Raw genomic sequence first — 20065 nt, 5'->3', positions numbered from 1 at the left:
TTAATACCTTGTGGGATCTAGGAGAGCAAGTTGGAGAACCGGTTTTCAGTTTCCCTGCCCATACTGAATATCAAGGATTGGTGGTTAACTGTATGCTGATGCAAGGTAGCTTGTTGTCAAGTTTTCTCACTGTCTACCTGGCAAGAGGTGGTAATGTACATGCAACAAGGTGGGACTTCCCTGGTGGTCCAGTGGTTAAGACTGTGGGCTCCCAATGCATGGGACCTGGGCTTGATCCCTGGTCAGGGAACTAGGTCCCACATGTTGCAACTAAGGATACCATGTGCCACAACTAAGACCCAGAGCAGTCAACAAAGATCTTGAATGCTTCAACTAAGACCCAGTGCTGCCAAATAAAAAAAAGTATTGGTAACTGCACCTACCCCTCTTTGTTTTACCAACAGATAATCCAGGGCCAGTTGGTTGTCACATACCCAACTTGGCCAGTGAATCTAGAGACTTCGGTAAATTAGTAAGAGAGTGCAGTACTGGTGGCATCCCAGACAAGTTTCATAGACATGTTGGTGGGCAGCTACTCCCCACCATGGTAACAAGGCGTACCCAAACAAATAGGCATCTCTGTCTGGGATGCCACCAGGTAAATCTTGAGTTAATTGAGTAGACAGTTTTAATAAACTTGCTCAGTGCTTGGATTCATTTAAGGAGTGGGTTGAGAAAGGAGTAATCAGGGTTCCCAGCATGCACTGTGTGGGCATGGAGTTTTTGGGTAGGCAATTAGTGGCTCATGGTTTTTTATCTACCTGACACACAAAAATATAACCTGATGGGGCACAATTGACTAACTTGCCCAATTGACTCGACACAGTTGACTAACTTGTTGGCTTAAAGCCTAGCCAACCAGTTCTGTTGTTATGGAAATATTCTCCAACAACAAGCTCAAGTCCTTCCATTCGCTTCCGTCTCGGTATCTGCTTCTCCTACGTGGATCCTTCTTCCATCAGGTAGTGAGCTTGAGTTTGAGCACAAATAGGTAACTGAAGTTCTGGTTTGCAGGAGGGGGGAGGTGCCATTATAAAGTGCTGGGGTACATTAATGCCAGTTCTTCATCCTCCCAGTTTGACTTAATATTCTTCTGTTGCTAAGGGGAGGGTTAGGCAAGAGACATTAGAATTTTCTTCAACAGGAAAATAAAAAATTCTGACTCTGTATAATACCATTCTGAACCTTGAGTCTCTGGTAGAAGACCATTTTCCCTCAGGAACTTGGCTAAAATTCCTTACAGAATGGACAAGTGGGTCACTATGGTCTATGATGGATCCAGCATTCTGAGTGGAGGACACAGGAGTTCGGGCAATGTGAACCAGGGAGCTGTCTATCCAGCCTGTGGATAAGGGAAAGAAGTGTAGAAAAGCTAAGGCAATTAGTAACTTCACAGTAGGGTCATATTTGAATCACTCAGCATGGGCAGAGAAGTTTAGTAAATTCTGAGAGCAAAGGTGAGAGCAAAGAAGACAATAGTTAACTAAATTTACCAGAGAATACCAGTTATTCTGTAAGTGGATTAGAGTACTGGGAGGCAGAAAGGAAGACAAGTGGCTATTGGTACTTAGCCTAGGGTCTAAGAAGTCTTTTTGTTCTTTCTGAAGAAGAGCTTCAGTTCTTGGCGAGGTTCATGCATCCACCTGGAATTTTCAGGCTGTGTCCTCCAGATCCCAGGCAGACTCAAAGGGAGGGCAAACTCACAGGGATGGCTAGAAAGTGGGTCTTCAGTTTCCTGTAACATATCAGTGGAGACAGGTTGAATCCTGGACAGATGAACCCAGCTGGTGATTCCCTGGAGTTCAACTGCTGTAAGGGTGCTCAGCAAAACTTGGTAAGGACTCTTCCATTTTGGGAGTAGCTGGTCGCCAGGTGACTCATTTTTCCAGGTCTTTAAAAGTAAGTGAGTCACTCACTTTACACCAGAGTGACTGGGACTGTCGTCTGGAGAGGGTTGTACTCTGTTGCCATATTCTTATGTAGCCCTCTGGACCTGGCCTAGGTTTATAATGTATTGAAGATAAGCCTGGGTTTCTGGGTCAGTTAGCATGTCCAGAGTAAGTGATGGTCTTCTATATGTCATTTCGAAAGGGCTTAACTTAGTGGTTGTTTTACAGGCTGCCCTGACCCTTAAAAGGACAGTTGGCAGCAGGTAATGACCATGACTCTGATGTTTCCTGACAGAGTTTGCCCATGGTTTTCCTTAGAGTATCATTAGTCCATCCACTTTTCCTGAGGTCTTCAGAATGAATGGAGATTGAAGGATAATTGCCTTATAGAATTTGGTTGTTTTGCTGTCAAACAACATGAATCAGCCATAGGTATACATGTGTTCCCTCCCTCTCAAACCTCCCTCCCATTGGAGTTGGTTTTTAGTTCCTCCTAAAGCCTGAGAAAACTGGGTCATCTGCTACAAATGAAGGTCCCATTATCATTCTGAAGGGGATGAGGCAATCCGAATCAAGGAATAATTTCCTTTAGAAACACCTTAGCCATTTCAGTTGCCTTCTCAGTTCTAGTGAGGAAGGCTTCTGTCTGTCCAATAAAAGTACTTAAAGCCTAGTAAGTATTGGGCTGGCGAAAAAGTTCATTTAGGTTTTTCTATAACAACTTAGAAAAAAATCTGAACAAACTTTTTTGCCAATTGAATATTTGAAGCCCTGGAAGAATGGCATCTGAGTGATATCTATTTGCCAGTCATCTTTATCCTCATGGGATAGGTCTCCCATGTCACTGTACTGGGCTAACAAGAAGGGGAGTCTTGGGATTGCCTCCTGGGTTATGGGTGGTGCAAAGCCACATGCTTGAGTAACTCTCTTAATTGTCTCTGGGAGCCCTTTCCCTGTAAAAAGTCAGAAAACAATTGTAGACATTGTTTGTCTCCCCAGATGGAGAAAATCGTGTAGCCCTTTAATAATTTCTCATTGGTCAGAGGGAGGTATGAGCATTTTCTGATCTATATGGCCCAGCCATCTGTCTGTCCCCTTAGTTTCCCCTCTGTCTCGTGCCCAGGTGTCTTCAGAAGTTGAGTACCTGGGTATAATGTGAGAAGGGATAAGGGATGGGATTAAAGCCATCACAGTTAGGGTCATCAGGGCTGCTTTCTTTGCTTCCTGATCCGTCCTGTTGTGTTTTTTTTTTTTTTTTACATTAGAGAAGTTCCCTTTTGGTGCCCATGGCAGTGGATGACTGCTATCTGTTTTGGTTTTTGAACCACTTCTATGAGATATAAATTGTTAGCCGCATATTTTATAAGGAAATTTCTTGCATTTAGAAATCCTCTCTTTCTCCAGACAGATGCGTGGGCATGTAAGACAAGGCATATTTTGAGTCTGTGTACATATTTACAATCTTTCCTTCCCCTGGGGTTGAGGCTTGGGTTAGAGTTATCGATTCAGCCTTTTGGGCTGAAGTGTTAGGTGATAAGGTGTTTCTTCTGTGATGCTGTGAGTGATCACAGTAGCATACCCTGCCCTCCTGACTCCATCTTTAATGAAACTACTGTCATCAGTAAACAACTCTTCCTCAGGGTTTTCTATGCCCTCGTCTGTTAAGTCAAGTCTTCTCTGGTGGCTCAGTGGTGAAGAATCTGCCTGCCAATGCAGGAGATATGGGTTCAATCCCTGGGTCAGGAAGATCCCCTGGAGAAGGAAATGGCTACCCACTATAGTATTCTTGCCTGGAGAATCCCACAGACAGAGGAGCCTGGTGGGCTACAGTCCATGGGGTCACAAAGAGTTGGACATGACTTAACAACTAAATAACAACAAGTCTGTTAGGTCAGACCTACAGGCATAGATCTTGTCAAGGGTTTCAAGGCAAGAAGGTGTTAGCAATGGGCTTCGGTGGGCATTAATGTAGTAGGGTCAAGAGTGTGGCAAGTTTTGAGGGTTAGCTCTGGGGAGTTGAGAAGCAGAGCCTGGTACTTAATAAGGCAGCCTCCAGTTAGCTAGTGGTGATCACCTTTTGTTTTTCTTTGTAAATTTAATAGCAACGTTTTAGAAAGGTATTTCTTTATTTTTGGCTGCACTGGGTCTTCGTTGCTGTGCATGGGCTTTCTCTAGTTGCAGACAGCATGGAGTGGCTATTCTCTAGTTGCAGTATGCCGGCTTCTCTTTGCAGTGGCTCTCTTGTTGCAGTGCATGGGCTTAGTTGCTCCGAGGCATGTAGGATCCTCCTGAACTAGGGATCAAACCTGTGTCCCCTGCTTTGGCAGGCAGATTCCTAACCACTGGACTACCAGGGAAGTTTAATGATGGGCTTTTATCTCTAGAATCCCTTGTACTCGATGAAAGGTCTGCACTTCCTGTGGCTGTCCAAAGGTAAGCTTGTTAGCTTCTTCCACTAATAAAGTGGTGACAGCTCCGGCATGGAGGTGGCCAAGCCAACCTAGGGCCACAGAGTCTAGTTGCTTGGGAAAGTAGCCTATAGGCTGAGGAACTTCCCTGAGCTTCTGTATAAGGACCCCCAAAATCTGTCTTCTGTGTTTCAGCCACAGACAAGATGAATGGTTTTTGCCGTTTCCTATTACCTGTTCCAAAGTAATGGTTCTGTATCTGAAGCTTTAGTGGTTTCATATAGGGGCTTAGCCATTATCTCAAATCCTGGAATCCAAATTCTACAAGATCCTGCCATGCTCCAGAAGATATGGTTATGTTTCTTTGTATTTGGAATGCTTAGGCCTAATACAGCTTGTTTTTCTATCTTAAGTTAACTGTCTACTTTGGAGGTTTATAATATATCCCAGATATTTAACTTGTTGCTTTGAGATTTGTGCCTTTGTCTTAGAGACTGAGATGCTAACCATGGGCCTCAAGGAAATAAGGACTTGAGTGGTATTTTGATCTGTGGCCTCCATAGAGGGACTGCATATTAATATATTATTTACATACAGTAGAATGGCACCTTCTTTTAGGTGTATTTTCTTTAGTTCCTTTCCTAGGGCCTGGGTGAACAACTGTGGGCTGACCTAAAACCCCTGAGGCAATACAGTCCAGGTGTATTACTGCATTTGGCTTGAGTCAGGGGTTAGTCCACTCAAAGGCAAACAGATACTGTGTTGAGGGATGAACTGGATGCAAAAGAAAGCATCCTTAAGATTGAGCACAGTAAACCATTTAGTGTTCTCAGAAATTTTGATTAATATTGTTATAAGGATTGGCCGCGAGGGGATGTATAGGGACCTCTGTTGTTTACAGCTCTAAGGCCTTGTACCATACTATGTCCCCCATTTGGCTTAATAATTGGAAAAATAGGAGTGTTGCATGGAGATTGGTAGGGTACCAAGATTAAGAATTTATCTATGAGGGGTCATAAACCCTTCTTTGCTTCTGACTTTATGGGGTATTATCTCTTGTTAGGGTAAGCAGCTTCTGGTCTAAGGCTAATTTTTATAGAGAACATGGCTGGGAACAGGACCTTAGTATTCCAGCTGGTCTTAGAGTCAAGATAAAGGGCTACTCGGGGCCTCCTAACTGGAGTATGGCCCTGAGGGAGCTCAGAAGGTGGTGGGGTGGGACACTCAGGTACAACTAGAAAGGCATGTGAAGTCAACCACAGTTCAAATTGGCAAGTGAGAGCCCCAGTGAAGAAACGGGTGTGAGGCTTTCCATCAACACTAGTCACAGGACAGCTTTTGGAGGAGAGAGGCCCAGCATGAGAAATCAGGACAGGGTAAGTGGTTCCCCTATCAGTTAAAAAATTTATTTTCTTACTTGTCATGTCAAAGAGCACCCAGAGCTCCTCGATAGAGATAGACTTCTCGTTGGAGGGAACTGCCAGGGTCCCCCCACTGCCTCTGTCATCCATCATGGCATCTTGGGGATGGGAGTCCCCCTTTCCCTTTGGGACAGTCCCTCTTCTAATGACCTGTTTGTTTGCAGGCTGGTCATGTCCCTGGGAGCTCTTTCTGGTGATCTTGGGCCCAGTGGCCAGTTGACTTGCATTTGTAGCATTCTTCCTTGTTGGCCTTACCTCCAGACAGAAAGAAAGTTGGACTTTCTTGGCCCTCTTGGGTTGTCTTGAGGTCGAAAAGCAAGGCTGACAGCAATGGTTATCAGTTTTGTATGAGCCTTGGCCTGTCTTTTCTCATGTTGGTCTCTTTCTTCCTCCTCAGCTTGATCTCCATTGTTCAATAGCCCAAAGTGTATTCTATTTCATTTCATTCAGTTGTGTCTGACTCTTTGTGACCTCATGACTATAGCCCACCAGGCTCTTCTGTCCATGGAATTTTCCAAGCAAGAATTCTGGAGTGGGGTGGGTTGCCATTTCCTCCTCCAGGGGATCTTCCCAACACAGGGATCAAACCCACACCTCTTATGTCTCCTGCATTGGCAGGTGAATTCTTTACCACTGTGTCACCTGGGAAGCCCAAATACCCCAAAGGCCACGTCCAGCTCAGGGGAGTTGAGACATGGGGGTTTGTGGGCCTAATTGTAACTTTTGAAGTTTCTGCCTAATATCAGAGGTAGACAGGCTAGTAAAGTGCTGTCCTGACAGTGACTGACCTTCACAAGTGGAGTGATCTATTTTGGTATATATCCTAAAAGCCTCTACCTGTCGCCTGTGGAAGAAGGCTGGATTTTCCTTTTCTTCTTGGGTCACTCCTTTAACCTTTCATAGTTAACTGACTTTTTGATACACTTTCTCATCCCTTCTAATACATATTGGATCATGGGTTTCCTGACTTCTGTCCCCACCCATAAATTAATATTCCAGGAGGGTTCCTGATTTGGGACTGCATCTCCACTCATAGCATAATGTTCGGACTGGCCTCTAGCAAGCTGGTCAGCATGCCCCTGGGCTGCTGTCAAAATTCTGTTTTTCTCAAGAGTACAACAAGCGGATAGCCCTACTTGGACGTCCTTCCAGTTAAATCATAGGCCAGAATGAGGACATGAAACTCTTCAACAAACTTACTAGGGTTTTTGGAAAATTGGCCCAGTTTCTGTTTACATTGCACTAAGTCAGTTAAAGAGAAGGACATTGTGTACTCCGATTGTTCCCTGCACCTTTGCCACTTCCCTGAGAAGGCCTAATTTTGCTGATTCTGGGTTATAGGAAGCTCCACTGTGAGCTACCGTAGAGGGACTAGTCTCTCTCCATATAATGGAGGGTATGGAAGGACATAGGGAGGTGGAGTTTGGGATAGATCAGTGGGACCAGAAGAAGTAGGTATACTGTCAGGAGTAGGGGGTCCTAGGTTTCCCCCCAAGAGAGGGGAAAGCTTAGAAGGCGATCATCTATAATGTTGGGAGAGTTTTCTGGTTCCCTAGGTTTTGAATGACAGGAGCCATATAGGGCGAGTTTTCGGTAAATGACCATGAAAGCCTGAATAAAGGGAACCTCAGTCCACTTTCTCATCCCATGGCAATAATGATCCAATTGCAGAATGGTATTATAATTTAAAGACCATTTTCAGGCCATTTTTCTCCATTCCCCAACCAAAGGCCAGGCACTGCTACAATAGCACTCAAGTTTTTCCTTTCTTAGCGCTTCTATTTAAAATATTTCCAGTTCTTAAGGATACACTCCAGAGATGTTTCTTCTGGCTTGGAGGGGTACCCTCCCAAGTTGAGTAACCTGCAACCAAGAATAAGACAGTTTAATTAGAAATGGAATTTGGCATCCCAGAAACGTTTACCAGGAGGCTTTAACCTGAAGGGGTTCAGGGCATTCCCCAGTTTTCCTTTGAACCTGATAGGGTTTCAAGCGTCCTCTACTTTCCATTGATTCCTGACCAGGTGTCTCTGGTCTTTCTTGGTACCTCGTGCAAGATGTCTCCCCTGTGCCCGAGAGAGGATATTTAAACCAGTGGCAGACCAGTTGGTTGCCAGGACTTTCCTTAGGAGGGATTCCTTGTGTATAGGGCTTATGTACTATGATAAGTCTTCCTCAGTTTAGTCACTCAGTCGTGCCTGACTCTTTGTGACCCCATGGACTGCAGCACACCAGGCTTCCCTGTCCTTCATCAACTCCCGGAGCTTGCTCAAACTCATGTCCATTGAGATGGTGATGACATCCAACCATCTCATTCTCTGTTGTCCCCTTCTCCTCCTGCCTTCAATCTTTCCCAGCATCAGGGTCTTTTCCAATGAGTCACTTCTTTGCATCAGATAGCCAAGTATTGGAGTTTCAGCATCAGTCCTTCCCATGAATATTCAGGACTGATTTCCCTTAGGATTGACTAGTTGGATCTCCTTGCTGTCCAAGGGACTCTTAAGAGTCTTTTCCAACACCACAGTTCAAAAGCATCAATTTTTTGGCACTCAGCTTTCCTTATAGTCCAACTCTCATATCCATACATACATACTGGAAAAACCATAGCTTTGACTAGATGGAACTTTATTGGCAAAGTAATGTCTCTGCTTTTTAATATGCTGTCTAGGTTGGTCACAGCTTTTCTTCCAAGGAGGAAGCGTCTTTTAATTTCTACTCTCTTGGGTATATTTATCATGATTGAGCATCTACAAAATTTATAATTTGAGTTTCTGGGTAGCAGCTAGCTCGATAGGTTGTCTGTAGCAATGTGTAGGCTACCGAGGCCTGGAATGGGGGGGGGTTCAATAGATGCAAAGAGGAACCCTTGGAACCCAAATTGGTGTTGGGCGCTATGAAAGACAGCAAGGGGTTCAAGGCTTGAGGGCCAGGAGGCAGAGAAATCCTCATGATAGTTTTCTAGGCATTGTGGGAGTTGAGAGACTAGAGAGCAGAACACTAAAGCCTTTGCCCTATCTGTCTGGCAACTAAGATAGAATTGGGAATCGTCTGATGATTTTGTCTGACACAGGCAACAGAGTTTGACAGTGGTAGGGACACGGTTTGGGAAAGATGTCCAGGAAATCCTTCCCTAAAAGGGAGCAGAGTTAGGAAGTGAGAAAGAGACCTTGTTGTGCAAGTAAGGTGAGAAAGAAAAGCATAGTGGAGGGTTCTGAATGGGACAGTGAGAGAGACCCTTTGGGCTCCTTTGCAGTTGGAAATCACGTTTCCACCATCTCCCAAAGGACCACGTCAGTTGTCACCCAAGCCTTATTTGAATCTGCACAACCTAGGGGAACGCCCTGGCACCCCCAATATTAGGGGGAGCCATAAGGTTGTAGACAGACAGAGGTTGTGCCCTGTAGGTCCTGAAAAGAAAGCAAAGCAGAAAGCAAGAGAAAGAAAACAAAAGTGAAAGTCAGAGGCCTCAAGCTGCAGCTGGGCAAAGTCCGTGGTTCTCCTTGACTTCCCAGGTTTCAGCACCAAATGTGATCTCAGGTGGCCTCAGCCTGCAGCAGCTTGAAGCAGGGTTTCAGTTCCTGGCCAGAGACTGAAGTTGGGTTACAGTGGTGAGAGTGCTGAATCCTAGCCACTTGACCACTGGCCGATGACAAGGCCCTGGCCCTTCAGCTTTGCAGAAGAGAATTCCCACAAAGATGAAAATTAGTGAAACAAGTAAAGTGTTTATCAGGAGGGGAAAAAAAGTACAGTACATGTGGATAGCCACCTGGGCAGACTCAGAGAGTTGTACCCTCATGGTAGTCTATATCACTTCTGTGGGCATTTCTTCTGGGTTTTCTCTAGCCAGTCATTTTGAATTGCCTGATTCTTAGTCCATATTTGGTATATCACAGGGATCTTCCCACGTGTTCTCGCGCAGCTCTAAACCAAGAATTATTCCAGTGCAAAGGCCTGTGGGTACGCTTTTTTGACCTCCAAGGAGCTTTCTAGTCAGGAAGGTCTCCCTGACTTAGAGAATGAGGAATATGTGGTCTCTTATCTGGGCAGGGTCTCGCCTCTCTCTCGATTGTCTTTCTATTGATATTTTGTAATTTCCATAGGGAATGAACTCCAATTGCTCACCCAGTGGGGATGGGCACATCTACCTCCTGCCTCGATCTCACATTGGAAATATGCCTCCAGGTTGAAGCTTTTTCACTCTGAACCCCACCAGGTGCATCGCCTGCTAAAACAAAGATATTGACATTCTCTGTGGATTTAAACAAGATCCAGAATCTTGTAGCATAATTCTTAAAATGTCATGATAACAACCAAAATTATTCAGCACGTGAAGGACCACAAATATTTCAGCTTGCTCAGGAAAGGATAATCAATAGATGCCAAAATAGAGAGAACACACATGACAGAATTATCCCACAGAGATTTTAGGTCAACCATTATACTGTTATAGCCACGCTTTCTGGGAAACAGACTCACTCAGAAGGACAATGCAGATAGTGGAGTGCAGTTTATTACACCGGCAGGCCCAAGGCAGAGTCTCCTCTTAGCCAAGGACCCCGACCAGCATTTGTGAAAATCTTTTACACCCCATGTGTACGATGTGTACGTGTCCAAACCCACTACCTACCCCATGGGTACGTGTCCAAACCCACCACCTACCCCATGTGTACGTGTCCAAACCCACCACCTACCCCATGTGTACGTGTCCAAACAGTCAATAATCAATAAGCCTGCAGTTACATTCCAAACAGTTAATAACCGATAAGCCTGTGCTTACATTCTGATAGATAGTGTCCGGAGGCAGGGGTGATTAGTGTCTGATTTCTCTTAGGTGATGAGTAACCTGGATGTGATCTTCAAGATTCTCCTGTCCGGAGGGGGTCTTATCCTTCCATTGTCGTTCCCACAGGCACTAGGCAGAGAGTTCAGAGTCCACTGGAGAGGTGGCCAAGCACGATCAGCACAGGCAGGCCTGAGACGGAGTCCAGGCCCTATGAATTCCTTCTTCAATACAAACGCTCAAACAAACAATCAAGAACACTCTTAAATGCTAAAAACAGTCTCTTAAGAAATAGAGAACATAAAGAAGAAGTAAATGAAAATTTTAGAAATGAAAATCACAACAACCAAAATTAGAAACTCACTGGCTGGACTCAATAGCAGACAGAGGAAAGTCGCTGAACTTTGACTTTTGTTGTTATTTTGTCACTCTCTTGTGACCCCATGGACTGTAGCCCACCAGGCTCCTCTCTCCATGGAATTTTCCAGGCAAAAATAAGGAAGTGTGTTGGCATTTCTTTCTCCAGGGGATCTTCCTGACCCAGGGATGAAACCCACATTCTCCTGCGAGTCTCCTGCTTTGCAGGTGGATTCTTAACTGCTGAGCCACTGCCGGAAGCATGAATTTTGATTTACTTCAATAAAATTTATCCAATCAGAAAACTCAGAAAAAAGGTTGGAATAAAGTGAACAGAGTCCCAGGAACTTGTGAGATAACAACATAAAGTCCAATAGAAAGATCAGAAATTAATAAAATGGATACAGAAAAATGGTAGATAAAATCAATGAAACCAAAGTCAGATATTTTGAAGAGGTCAATGAAAGTAAACCTCTAGGAGGACTAAGATAGTATGAGAAGAGAAGACACAAATTACCAATATTAGGAATAGCAAAAAAGAGGATATTACTACAGACTTCACAGGTTTTTGTTAAGCCTACACTAGAAACTACATATAACTTAGATGAAATGGACTAATTTCTCAAAATCCAAAAGCTATCAAACCTCAGCTAAAACTGAAAACCTGTATTGACCTGTAAGTATTAAAGAAATAGAATTTTTTAGTTAAAATCCTTCCAAAAAGGAAATCTTCAGGCCCAGATGGTTTCATGGGTAAGTTACACCAAATATCAATTCTGAACACACTCTTCCAGAGAATAAAGAGAAGGAACTGTTTCCCAACTCATTTTATGAGTCTGACATTGCCCTGATCCCAAAATCAGACAAAATTAGCACACACAAAAAAGTACATATCACTATTGTTCAAGAATATAAATATGAAAATGCTCAAGCAAATATTAGCAAATTATAGAAAGAAATATATAAAAAGCACAATATACTGTGACCGAAAGCAGTTTATTTAGCTTGGGAATGCAGCTGATTCAATATTCAGAAATCAACCCATGTAATTCATTGTATATTAATAGTCTAAAGAAAAAAAAAACCCCACATGATTATATCATTAGATGCACGAAAAGAATTTGACAAATTTCACCATCCATCCCTGATAAAAATTCTCAAGAAACCAAGAATAGAAGGTATGAAATGGTGAATTACAATAAAAAATATGTATTCATTTGGTCTTCATTCTCTTTCCTGGCACAAAGCTAAAACCCGTGGAATTTCCTGTGAGGAGAGCTATGAAGGTTTCTTTTGTTATGTTAATGAGATGACTTGTGGAAAGCACCTAGGGAAGGGAGAGGGGCTTGTTGCCAGGAGAACCAACCATGTGATTAGAAGGTTGGAACTTTCAGTGCCACCCCTAGAATTCTGGGAAGGCGAGAGGGGCCTCCAGGTTGGCTTCAGTTGTTGATGGCCAGTGATTTAATTAATCATGCCTGTGTAACGAAGTTTTCCTAAAAATCCAAAAGGAAGAGTTGAGAGAGCTTCCTGTTTGGTGAGCACGTGGATATTCAGGGAGAGGGTACAGACCTGTCTACATACTTTGCCTTATGCAATCTTCCTTTTGGCTGGTCGTGAGTTACAGCTTTTTATATATAAATTGGTAATCTAGTAAGTAAAATGTTTCTTTGAATTTCATGAGCTCCTCCAACAAATTAACCAAACCAAGGAGGAGGGTGTCTGAACCTCTAACCTATAGCTAGTCAATCAGAAGCAAAGGTGACAACCTTGTAATTGACATCTGAAATGGGTGGGTAGGAGGGCAGTCCTGTTAGGCTGAGCAATGTGTGGCATCTGACAGTCTTCAGGTAGATCAGACTTGAGTTGACTCATAGGACACCCAGTTAGAGTCAGAACCACTTGGTGGTGTAGAAAAAAATACGCACATTGTAATTGGGTGTAGAATTGTAGAAGGAAATCTCCTCAACTTTATATAGGACATCTACAAAAAAAAACATAGAGCTGACATCATACTTACTGGTAAAAAGACTGAATGATTTCCCTCTAATAACAGGAACAAGGCAAGGATGTGCATACTTGTCACCTCTATTCAGCATCACACTGGAAGTCTTAGCTAGTGCAATCAGGAAATAAAGTAAATAAAAATAAGAAACTGTAGAGATTGCAGAGAATTTCCTTTCACAGACAACATGATTTTCTATGTTGGAAATCCCAGGGAATTATTTTTAAAAAAGTCTCTAGAACTAATAAAGATAAGCAACTTTGCAGGATGCAGTATCAAGACACAAAAGTCAGTCGTATTTCTGTATACTCACCATGTACAATTGAGAAAAAAGAATTAAAAGAAAAATACAAGCCAGTCCAGTGGTTAGGACTTGGCCCGTTTACTGCTAAGCGCACAGATCCGTCCTTGGTCAGGGAACTAAGATGCAGCAAGATGTGTGATGTGGCCAGAAAAAAATTTATATTTTAGATAGCCCCTTTCAGTTTTGATCCCTGGGTCAGGAAGATCCCCTGGAGAAGAGAATGGCAACCCATTCTCTTACCTGGAGAATTCCATGGATAGAGAAGCCTGGCAGGCTACAGTCCATGGGGTCACAAAGGGTACTCCTTTCACGCAAATGGCACAACTGAATGACTAACGCTTTTAACTTTTTCAAAAAGTACTCATGTATAAACCTGAAAAAATTATGTACAGAGTCTGTGTGTTGGAAAACTATAAAAAGTTGAAGAAGGAAGTCAAAGAAGACCCAGTGAATAGAGAGAGATACTGTTTTTATGGGTTGGAAGACTCAAAAAAGTAAATATGCCAATTTTGCTCAAATTAATGTGGAGGTTTAATGTATTATCAATCAAAATGCCCAAAGAGTTTTAGTAGATATAGACCAAGCTATTCAAAATTTGATGGAAAACAGATGAATTGAAATAGGTAAAATAATTTTAAAAAAGAATATAGTTGGGAGGATTGTACTACTTGATTTTAAGACTTTCAGTTATTAAAAGACAGACACATAGATCAGTAAGCATTGATTAGAGAGTACAGAAATAGATCCATATAAATATGCCCAACTGATTTTATTTTTTTATTTTATATTAGAGTATAGTTGATTTACAATGTAGTGTTAGTTTCAGATGTACAGCAAAACGATTCAGTTCTACATGTATCCTTTCTTTTTCAGATTCTTTTCCTATATCGGTTTTTACAGAGTATTGAGTAGAGTTCCCTGTACTGTAGTGTAGGTCCTTGCTGATAATCTATTTTATATGTATTATGTTATATGTGTATATATGTTAATCTCAAACTCCTAATTTATTCCTCTCTCTACCTTTTCCCTTTGGTAACCATAAGTTAGTTTTCTAAGTCTGTGAGTCTGTTTCTGTTTGTAAATTAGTTCATTTGTATCAATTTTCAGATTCTACATATAAGTAATATATGTCTTTCTCTGTCTGACCTACTTAGTACAACAATCTCTAGGTCCATCCATGTTGCTGCAAATGGTATTATTTTATTCTTTTTCATGACTGAGTAATATTCCTTTGTGTATATATCTCACATCTTCTTTATCCTTCCATTTGTCTGTGAACATTTTTGTTGCTTCCCTGTTTTGGCTATAGTAAACAGTGCTGCAGTGAACATTGGAGTGCATGTGTCTTTTCAAATTATGGTTTTCTGTACGTTTTCCATATGCAGGAGTGGGATTGCTGGATTATATGGTAGTTCTACTTTTAGCGTTTTCAAGAAACTCCATACCTTTTTCCATAGTGGCTGTGTCAATTTACATTGCCACCAACAATGTAGGAAGGTTCAGTTTTCTCCACACCTTCTCCTGCATTTATTGATTGTAGACTTTTTAATGATGGTCATTCTGAGTGATATGAGATCATACCTCGTGGTAGTTTTGATTTGCATTTCTCTAATAATTATTGATGTTGAGCATCTTTTCATGTGCTTTTTGGTCATCAGTATGTCTTCTTTGGAGAAGTGTCAATTTAGATCTTCTGCACATTTTTTGGTTGAGTTTTTTAAAAAAATTGAGCTACATGAGCTGTTTGTATATTCTGTAGATTAATCCCTTGTCAGTTGCTTCAGTTGAAAATATTTTCTCTCATTCTGTGAGTTGTCTTTTCATTTTGTTTATGCTTTCCTTTGCTGTGCAGAAGCTTTCAAGTTTAACTAGTTTCCAGTTGAAAATTTTTTGTTACTCTAGAAAGTGAATACAAGATGTTGCTGTGATTTATGTCAGAGTATCCTGCCTATGTTTTCCTATAAGAGTTTTATAGTATCAGGTCTTACATGTAGGTCTTTAATCCATTTTGAATTTATTTTTGTGTATGGTATTAAAGAATATTCTAGTTTCATTCTTTTACATATAGGTGTCCAGTTTTCCTGGAACCACTTATTGAAGAGACTTTTTTCCATTGTATATTTTTGCCTCCTTTGTCATAGATTAGGTGACCATAGGTGTGTTGGTTTATCTCTGGGGTCTCTATCTTGTCCCATTGTTGTAGATTTCTGTTTTTGTGCCATTACTGTACTTTTTTGATGGCTGTAGCTTTGTAGCATACTCTGAAGTCTGGGAGCCTGAATGCTCCAGCTATGTTTTTCATTCTTAGGATTGCTCTGGCTATTTGGGGTCTTTTGTGTTTCCATACAACTTTAAAAAATTTTTTGTTCTAGATCTGTGAAAAATGCCATTGGTAATTTCACAAAGATTGAGGTGAATCTGTAAATTACCTTGGGTAGTATAGTTCTTTTTTAAATGTTTTTTTTTTGTTGTTGTTGTTGTAAAAGTCACATAATGTAAAACAACTATTTTAGCTACATGTAACTACATAGTTCAGCAGCACTAAGTACATTTACATTGTTGTGCAACTCTCAACCATCATTCATTTCCTGAATTTTTACCTCCCTAAACTGAAACTCTGCCCCCATTAACAACTAACTCCCCAGTTCCCTCCCTTGCCAGCCACTGGCATAGTGTACTTTCTGACACTATGAATTTGACTGTTTTAGTTATCTTGCATAAATTGAATCAAACAGTATTTGTCTGCAAGGACTGTGAAGAAAGCTGAGCACCAAAAAATTGATGCTTTTGAACTGTGGTGTTGGAGAAGACTCTTGAGAGTCCCTTGGACTGCAAGGAGATCCAACCAGTTCATCCTAAAGGAGATCAGTCCTGGGTGTTCATTGGAAGGACTGATGCTGAAGCTGAAACTCCAATGCTTTGGCCACCTCATGTGAAGAGTTGACTCATTTGAAAAGACCCTGATGCTGGGAGGGATTGGGGGCAGGAGGAGAAGGGAATGACAGAGGATGAGATGGCTGGATGGCATCACAGACTCGATGGACATGAGTTTGAGTCAACTCCGGGAGTTTGTGATGGACAGGGAGGCCTGGCATGCCGCGATTCATGGGGTCGCGGACACGACTGAGCGACTAAACTGAACTGAACTGAACTGAACTGAATGTATATTGGTTAAATTAGGGTTAACTTAATATATGTCCTGGAGACAGACAGTGCCTTCATTTTTTCTTCCCTGTGCTATACTGGAGGTTCTCATTAGCTGTGTAGTTTTTACCTAGTAGTATATATATGTCAATCCCAGTCTCCCAATTTATTCCACCCCACCTTCCCCGCTTGGTGTTCATACATTTTTTCTCTATGCCTGTGTCTGTATTCTGTACTATTTTCTATATTTTACATATATTCATTAATATATACTACATTTGTTTTTCTCTTTCTGACTTACTTCATTCTGTATGACAGTCTCTAGGTCCATCCACATCTGTGAAAATGGCACAATTTCATTCCTTTTTATGGCTGAGTAACATTCCATTGTCTCTATGTACTACATCTTCTTTATCCACTCATCTGTTGATGGACATTTAGGTTGCTTCCATTTCTCTGGCTGTTGTAAATAGTACTGCAATGAACATTGGGGTTCAGTGTTTTTTTAAATTATGGTTTTATTTGGGTATATGCCCAGGAGTGGGATTACTGGGTCATATGGTAGTTCTCTTTTCAGTTTTTTTGGGGAACCTCCATAGTATTCTCCACAGTGGCTGTGTCAATTTACAATCCCACCAATAGTGCAAGAGGGTTCCCTTTTCTTCACACTCTCTCCAGCATTTGTTACTTGTGGATTTTTTGATGATGGCCATTCTGAGTGGTGTGAGGTGCTGCCCCATTCATTTCTATAATAATTATTGATGTTGAGCATTTTTTTCATATGCCTCTTGACCATCTGTATGTCTTCTTTAGGCAAATGTCTATTTAGGTCTTCCACCCATTTTTTATTGAGTTGTTTTTCTTGGTATTAAGCCACATGAGCTATTTGTATATTTTGGAGATTAATTTCTTGTCATTTGCTTCATTTGCAAATATTTTCTCCCATCCTGAGAACTGTCTTTTTGTCTTGTTTATGGTTTCCTTTGCTGTGAAAAAGGTTTAAATTTAAGTAAGTCTCATTTATTTATTTTTGTTTTGATTTTCATTATTGAAGGAAGTAGGTCAAAAAAGATATTGCTCTGATTTATGTCCAAAAAGTGTTCTGTGTTTCCTCAAAGAATTCTATAGTGTCTGGCCTTATATCTAGGTCTTTAGTCCATTTTGAGTTTATTATTGTCTATAGTATTAGGGAGTGTATTAATTTCATTCTTTTATATGTAGCTGTCTAGTTTTCTGAGAACCAATTATTGAAGAGATTGTCTTTTTTTCATTGCTTCCTTTGTCATAAACTAGGTAATCATAGATGCCTGGGTTTATTTCTGGGCTTTTTCCCTGTTCCATTGATCTATTTGTCTGTGTTTGTGCCAGTATCATACTGTCTTGATTACTGTGGCTCTGTAGGATAGTCTGAAGTCAGGGAGCCCGATTCCTCCAGCTTTGTTTTTCTTTCTCAAGATTGCTTTGGCTATTCAGGATCTTTTATATTTCCATACAAATTGTAAAATTTTTTTGGCCTAGTTCTGTGAAAAATGCCATTGGTAATTTGGGATTGTATTGAATCTATAGGTTGCTTTAGGTAGTAGGGTCATTTTCACAATATTGATTCTCCTAGTCCAAGAACAGGTATATCTCTCCATCTGTCTGTGCCATCTTTGATTTCTTTTATCAGTATCTTATAGTTTTCTGAGCTTCCCTGGTGGCTCAGATGGTAAAGAGCCCACCTGCAATGCAGGAGACCGGGGTTTGATCCCTGGGTGGGGAAGATCCCCTGGAGGATGGCATGGCAACTCACTCCAGTATTCTTGCCTGGAGAATCGCCATGGACAGAGGAGTCTGGCAGGCTACAGTCCTTGTTGTTACAAAGAGTCAGACATGACTGAGCAACTAAGCAGACACATAGTTTTCTTAGTACAGGTCTTTTGTCTCAATTAGGTAGGTTTATCCCTAGGCATTTTATTCTTTTTTGTTGCAGTGGTAAATGGGGTTGCTTCATTAATTTCTCTTTCTGAACTTTCACTGCTAGTGTATAGGAATGCAAGGGATTGCTGTGCATTAATTTTGTATCCTGCAATTTTACCAAATTCAATGAGAAGCACTAGTAGTTTTCTGGTGGCATCTTTAGGATTTTCTAAGTATAATATCATGTCGTCTGCAAACAGTTTTTTACTCCTTTCCAATTTGGATTCTTTTTATTTCTTTTTCCTCTCTGATTGCCATGGCTAGGACTTCCAAAACTGTATTGAATAATGGTGACAAGGGTGGAATCTTTGTCTTGTTCCTGACCTTAGAGGAAATACTGTCAGTTTTTCATCACTGAACGTGATCTCTTCTTTCGGCTTGTCATATATGACCTTTACTATGTTGAAGTAGGTTCCCTCTATGTTCCCTCTAGTTTTTATCATTGATGTTTGTTGAATTATTTCAAAATCCTTTTCTGCATCTGTTGAGATGATCATATGGTTTTTATTCTTCACTTTGTTAATATGTTGTATCACATGATTTATTTGCATATATTGAAGAATACTTGCATCCTTGGGATAGATCATACTTGATTGTGGTGTATGATCCATTTAAAATATTGTTGGATTCAACTTTTAGTTTCATTGACCTCTTTTTTTGTTTGTTTCCGCCATCTCTATTTCATTCATTTCTGCTCTTATCTTTATGAGTTCTTTCTTGTAGTTGATTTCTAATCTCACAGCACTTAAGACCCACTGGCCTTTAAAGCCAATTGCTCTGGGGGCTTTTCCCCCCAGTGTCAGACTCCCAGGTTGGGGTACCTGATATGGGGCTCAGAACTCTCACCTCTGTGGGAGAACCTCTATGATATAATTTTTTTTTCAGTTTGTGGGTGGTTTTTTTTTTCACCTAGTAGATGTATGGGATTTGATTGTATTGCAAGAGCACCCCTTCTACCATCTAGTGGTGCCCTCTTCTTTGGGTGTAGACTGACTTTTCTGGTAGGTTTGATACTTTTTGTGAATGCTTGTTGAACAGCTAGTTGTGATTTTGGTGTTTTCACAACAGGAGGTGAACTCAATCCTTCTACTCCACCTTCTTGTCTCCCCCCTTCTACCACAATTTGGAGATCCTAGAGAGAATCACCAAATGCCAGGCAGGGTCACAGGGCAAAACACGAGGTGGTCAGAAGGCAGAAGACAAACATCCCAAGTGATTTTTGACAAGATCTCAAAGTAATTCATGGGTGAAATATTTTTTTTCAACAAATGCTGTTGGGACAACTGGACATCCTTAGGCAAAAAAAAAAAAAAAAAAATAAGCTTGGACCTAAATCTCATACCTTATAGAAAAATTAACTGAAAAAATAAATCTAAATAGAAATGTTTCTGTATAAAAATTTTAGAATAAACCATAGAAGAGATTCTTCATGACTTGAGGTTAGGTGAAGAGCTTTTAGACGTGACACCAAAAGCACAATCCATAAAAGGACATATGATAAATTGGACTCCACTAAAATTTAAAACTCCTAGTCTGCAAATAACACTATCAAAATGAATGAAAACACAAGCTACAGACTGGTAGAAAGTGTTTACAAATCACAAATCTTACAAAGGACTTTTATTCAAAATATATAAAAAGTTCTTAAAACCAAAATTAAAAAAAAATTTTTTTAAATGGCATGGGCATTTTATTAACAGTGATTTACAGTTGGCAGATAAGCACATGAAAAGATGTCTTGTTCAATATCATTATCCATTAGATAAGTGGTATGTCAGCATGGTTTTAATTTGAACTT

Source organism: Dama dama, chromosome 24, assembly GCF_033118175.1.
Source record: "Dama dama isolate Ldn47 chromosome 24, ASM3311817v1, whole genome shotgun sequence".
Lineage (NCBI taxonomy): Eukaryota > Metazoa > Chordata > Mammalia > Artiodactyla > Cervidae > Dama > Dama dama.
This window is presented reverse-complemented; position numbering follows the sequence as displayed.